Source organism: Ostrinia furnacalis, unplaced genomic scaffold (genome assembly GCF_004193835.3).
Source record: "Ostrinia furnacalis isolate ACB-3 unplaced genomic scaffold, ASM419383v2 OfSCF6699, whole genome shotgun sequence".
NCBI classification, from domain to species: Eukaryota; Metazoa; Arthropoda; class Insecta; order Lepidoptera; family Crambidae; genus Ostrinia; species Ostrinia furnacalis.
The window spans coordinates 280,644-286,643 of record NW_021136938.1 but is presented as its reverse complement, the minus strand read 5'-3'; positions in this window follow the sequence as shown (position 1 = coordinate 286,643).

Genomic DNA, 6,000 nt, shown 5'->3' with positions numbered 1-6,000 from the left:
ATGGACTGTGGTCGTGATACGTTTTAGACCCGAATAGCTGTTGAAATAGTAGTAAAAAGCTCGAAGTCTGATCATCATCATCATTTCAGCCACCGGACGTCCACTGCTGAACATCCATAAGGCCCACCTTGTGGGTGGACGTCCCACGCTGCTAAGTCTGATACCAGTGTTGAAAGTTGTAACCTTATTACACAACCAATTGGATAGATAGGAAAGAAGAAGCGAAACCTACCCAATCCATTCCCGTTGTACTGTTGGGGCCTCCTCAAATAAATAGACGAGTGTTTATCTTTCCCAGGCAAATGGAAACAGAATTAAATTCAGGGTTTAATAATAGTCGCGATTTCTCTTTATGGGCACTGTTTTTTATCTAAAACGAGTACGAAATTAGTATCTGGAGAATACAAATAAAGTGTGGGATATTAATAATTTTGCTTCTATCTACTTATTTTAGAAAGTTGTCATCAAAAACCCAAATTTTTAAAACGAATTTCTTATTGTCCTAGAAAAAAAGAGTCAGCTGTCAAAATTTTCTGTAAAATGAAATTTTTGAAAGTTTTGAAATCAAAAAATTAGTTTAAAATCTAGGTGTCATCATCGTGGGTCCTATTTGCCATATTACATATTATTATGTGAGAGTCAGGGAAAATAAGGAGGCCTATGTTCAGCAGTGGTCCTATAGCTGAGATGATGATGATGATGTAGCTTATAAAGTACGACTCGAACGTTGATGAAGGAGACCTTAAATTATTCTTTGCTTTAAGGCCGGGTAGCAGAGAAAATGGCGAAAATGAGGTTTTCATTTTTCATTTTTGAGGTAATAAACAGTAAAATTAAAGGCTAAGATTTTTATTGGGCATAGTTGAGGATATTTTCTAGGGCTATTAACGGATGGAAACACGATTTGATGAAGTTGACTCGATAGAATAAATTCCCAAAGTTACCTCTATTCGTTTTCTATTTATGGTTTTATTTTTAAAATAAGCGATTTGAGATTCTAAATCTTTTACTAAACTAAAGTTCAGAAATAACTTGAGGGCTTTTAACGGATGAAATTTTTATATTGCGTCTTATTTAGTTACTATGTTAAAAAATGTGGAAAAAATCGTCCATGACGGCTTGGACAATCACAATCAGTCGCGCGGTGGCGCTTACGGAGGACGGACGCGTGTCAGTTTTTTGGCCGTGACAGTTCGCGATTTGTCAATATTTTTGACAATGATGACTTTGATGAGTCACAGTATAATAATATCAGTGTTACTGGAGAAAGCTTAAATTTTTGATAATTACAAATTATAAATTTTGTCTACCTATTGAAATTTTTTAATTATACAATTTTTATTATACCTTTTAAACGAAGACTCTACTCATGATACATAGTACATTACTCAAATATGAGACAAAACCAATGAGTTAAAATTACATTTTAATAGTACCTACATACAATCGTCTTACACTCTTTAGAAGAGCACGCTGACACAAATAAATAATAAAAAATAATGTCTAAGGTCTGTAGCTAAAGGTCTAAGCTGTAAGATAGAAGAATCTTCTAGCCAAAAAGATGGCCGATGCAGCAGATGTCAACGGATTTAAAACTGGAGTTGATGTGACTCCTTGTAGACTTGAGTGTCTAGAGCGTCCCTTCCTCCACCATGCGTAAGAATTTTCACAAAAATACTATCTAAGGTCTGTAGCTAAAGGTCTAAGCCGTAAGATAAAAGAATCTTCTAGCCAAAAAGATGGCAGATGCAGCAGATGTCAACGGATTTAAAACTTGGAGTTCATGTGACTGCCAAAACATTTATTATTATATGTGACTCCTTCTAGACTTGAGTCTCTAGAGCGTCCCTTCCTCCACCATGCGTAAAAGTTTTCCAAAAATACTGTCTGAGGTCTGTAATAAAAGTCTAAACTGCAAGATAGAAGAATCTTTTAGCCAAAAACATGGCAGATGCAGCATATATCAACGGATTTAAGACTGGACTGGCACCACTTTGCAATGTCATCCTCTCATTGTTATCTGTAATGTACATTATTTTTAAAATGTATTTAAAAAATAAAATCGATGGGTGCCTGGAATAAAGCCGCAATAGCCATAGCAGCAGTTTTCCGATTAAGTGATTTTAGTAAACTGCGGGTCCATATACACCTTTTGAATTTTTTTCAGAATTTTATCTTTGAAACTGCCTGATTCACCAAAAGCACTATGGATATTGAATCGTTATTCCCATTCATCATTTAAAATTTGTTGACCGGAATAATCGTGCCATATACAATGTTAAAACTTTTATTTAAATCTTCTACAAGCAAACGGCTATTACTGTATCTTTCAGATCAGCGCCCGAGGCTGCAATACACTATTGCTGTTTGATTAATTGCACACTTTTTACCGGAATAAAACCACAATGGACTCTTACGGACCCGATTTTCAATATATGAAGCGGCAATATGTATTTCTACCTTTTTTAAAGTATATTCTAAGCACTATAACCTTATGCACATTAAATGTTACTCCAGAAAAAAATAACGCATCGTTTGATATACAAACCGTTTTTTGATACGCCTCGTAGTTTAGAATTATTCAAAATTGACACTAAATCTCTTCTCCTGTAAAATTGTGTTTTGTCGATGTTCGTTTTATTATTTCAATAATCTGACCTCTCAACTCAACTACACTACACAAACACCTTTGTTCGCAACTGTACTGACGAAACCTCGATATTATACCGTTCATTTAAGATGGCAAGCTTTTTGCTGCGGTAATGCACTCCAGGTAACCGTGTGTGATGCTTATTGCTCATAGTGATTTTCGATACAGAGCCCCGTACATACGTTATACATAAATTATGGAAAGAAAACACCCAGACCAATACAAACAAATATGTATGCAATTTTAGTATGATATTTTTATTTATTAATAAACAAAAAGACTGAACAAAATTGATGCGTGTACTGATTAATGTAATTAACCACATGCAAAGCTTTGTGAATTGCAACAACTATAATTTATTATCCAAGCTCTAAATAATCGCTACTACGAGTAACTGATCATAAAATGTTTTTCCAATCGCTCAAGCTCCCGAGGATCTACCGATAGGTCGGGTGACGTAATCTTGAAATTCTTTTAGCCGGCGCGGAACTTCCGGAAGGTCGGGTGACGCCACGCCTCTTTGAACCGTGTTTACTTTGGCAGTTATATTCTATATTTATTCGATTCTAAAATATATTCCCAAAATTTTTTAAAGTTGTTTTAATTTGTATCACTTGGATATGATTTGTATTAGAAAGTGCTGTGAGTGTGACGCTTGAACGGAAGGAAGTCAACCTAACCTAACCAACTGCGTATTTCTAAACAGCGTATTTCTATACTGTGTAGCCGCGAGAGCTCTTTGGCGCGCTGTCTTCGGCGAAGAATTGCGCGCGCAGATTTTGACAGCGCGAAATACCTACTTTAGCAGAAATACCAAGCCTTAAAATACCATCAAAGATGTGAAATACACGAATATTGATAACGATCTTTGTTGATTTTCCCGCGTTTATTGACAGGAGCGCGAAGATGGCGTCGCCCGTTGCTAGGCAACGCCACCCCGGCGGGCGGCCTTGAAACAGCTATTAGCGCGCGAAATTATTATTTACTAGCTCACGTTCGTTTGATTTATTTCCAAAATTATTAATTTCATTTCGTCTTGGATAGGCTCCACTATTCCTGTCGTCTCCGCGGTTAGCAGCTAATGCATTTTCTTTTCCGACGTAAAAAAACGGATGAAAGACCATTCCACCAGCTCGCACTGAGCGTTTCGATGACTCTTTTATAATGCGAACAGCTAGGAACTGGAATTCGCTTCCTGTTGCTGTCTTTCCCGAAGACTATAATCCGGGCCTTTTCAAGGCGATAGTGAATAGGGGCACTTACAGGGCAGATTTATGTACCATCCTAGACTGCATCCCACTTAACACCAGGTGCGATTGTGGTTAAATACTTGCCTATGCATAAAAAAAAAACATTCTAGAAACACTAGAGTGGCACGCACGACTAGCGTGAATATTCAATACTATAAATTAATAACCTATTAAAAACAATCTAAATCCAATACAAATCATAGTAAATTAACTTAATACCGAATTTTATATTAATTTAACTTCAAGTACCTAAATTAGGCACTCGTATTTCTGAGAAATAGGTATATTGCTCTATCTATCTACGGAAATTTAATTATTATCTGGAATTCTGAGCAATCGAATTTTCCCTTCTTTCTACTGAGAATCACGCAACAAGTGTGTCTTTCATTGTTTGTTTATTCCAAGGAGGTACTAAGACTAACTGAAACGACTGGTAGACATACAGCTAAATGGAACGTTAAATCGTCATCATCATCATCTTAGCCATAGGACGTCCACTGCCGAAAATAGGCCTCCCCCAATGCTTTCCATGTTGCCCGGTTGGTAGCGGCCTGCGTCCAGCGCTTTCCTGCTACCTTTATGATGTCGTCGGTCCACCTTGTTGTCCCACGCTGCCTTTTCCGGAACGCGGCCTCCACTCCAGAACCTTGTTGCCCCATCGGCCGTCAGTTCTGCGTACTAGGTATGTGCCCTGCCCATTGGACCACTGAATTTGCGATTGTGACAAAAAATAATAAACGGGTGTTTTTTTAGAGGTATACAACTTTTAATTGGTTACACTGTTTCTAGTGATATTTAATTTGATAGTTGGTGGTACATTTGTGGACAGTATGTTTTGCCATTTCATAATTAAATAGATTTACTTCAGAACAACGTTTGCAAATTGTGCAAAAATGTGTTTTAAAAATTATGGCTCAGTTTTAAAATACAAACGTCCATATTACGGTCGACGTAATTTTCGTAACTTTTCTTTCCTCAGATGAATGATATTAATGTGGCAGAGCTATGGTTTCAACAAGATGGTGTTATCATCCAACCAGCACGCGACACATTCAATTTATTGCGGGAAAGATCTTTGAATTTGCCTCCACAATCGGGTGATCTCACACATGGATTATTTTCTCTGGGGATATGTGAAGTCCACTACTGCGCAGATAAACTACGGAATTCAATGCCAACATTCGTCACGTTATTGCCGATGTTGGCCCCAGTTGCTCGAAAAAGAAATTGAAAATTGGACATCTCGATTACGCTACATTTGAGCCAACCGTGGCGCCCTTTGGCCCCAAATCATTTTGAAGCATAAATGGCATAAGAACATCTTTTAAACAAAACCAATACCATGTGAATCAAACATATTTTATTTCATTTTAAAGTTGTATACCTCTAAAAAACACCCTTTAAGTACATATAATAGGTACCTATTTAATAATGATTGTGTCAAAAAGACGTTTCGTCACACTTTTGCTAGATTTACAAGAAATGAAAACTTTGACCGATACCGTTTATCGTCGTAGTTTTTTGTATGGAATTTGACAGATTTTTGACGTTTGTCAAAGTAAAGTAAGATGGTGCAACCCAGCCTATGTATTGTGTGCTTTTACGACGTCGCGTCATTAAGAGTAGGCGCACACCGTTGATTTTTCGTCGGCCGATAGTTTAGTCGGGCAGTTGATCAGTATGGGCATGTTTGGCAGTGCGCACACTACGCCGATTCGATTTGGCCGATTCTTCATACAAATTAAAATCGGGCACAACAACTATCGGCCAACTAAAAATCAACGGTGTGCGCCTATTCTTACAATCACATCAATCAACCGCAAGGTGTTACGTAATAAATTTTAACCGAGTCAAAAAGGAGATTTATAAATTTTCCACTGTGTATTTTTTTAAAGAAGAAAGAACTTCAATCAATCATGATATTTTGTCGTAGTACTTTTTCGTGCTATTTTTTGAAGTCGGTTTTAAGTTTCATTGTTAAAATTGATTTTGATCTCTAAAGTATAGAAAACATTTTATAGATTACTTAGCTTTCTGCCCGCGGCTTCGCCCGCGTGGTATTTGGTCTGTCACAGAAAAACTTTATCACGCGCGTCCCTG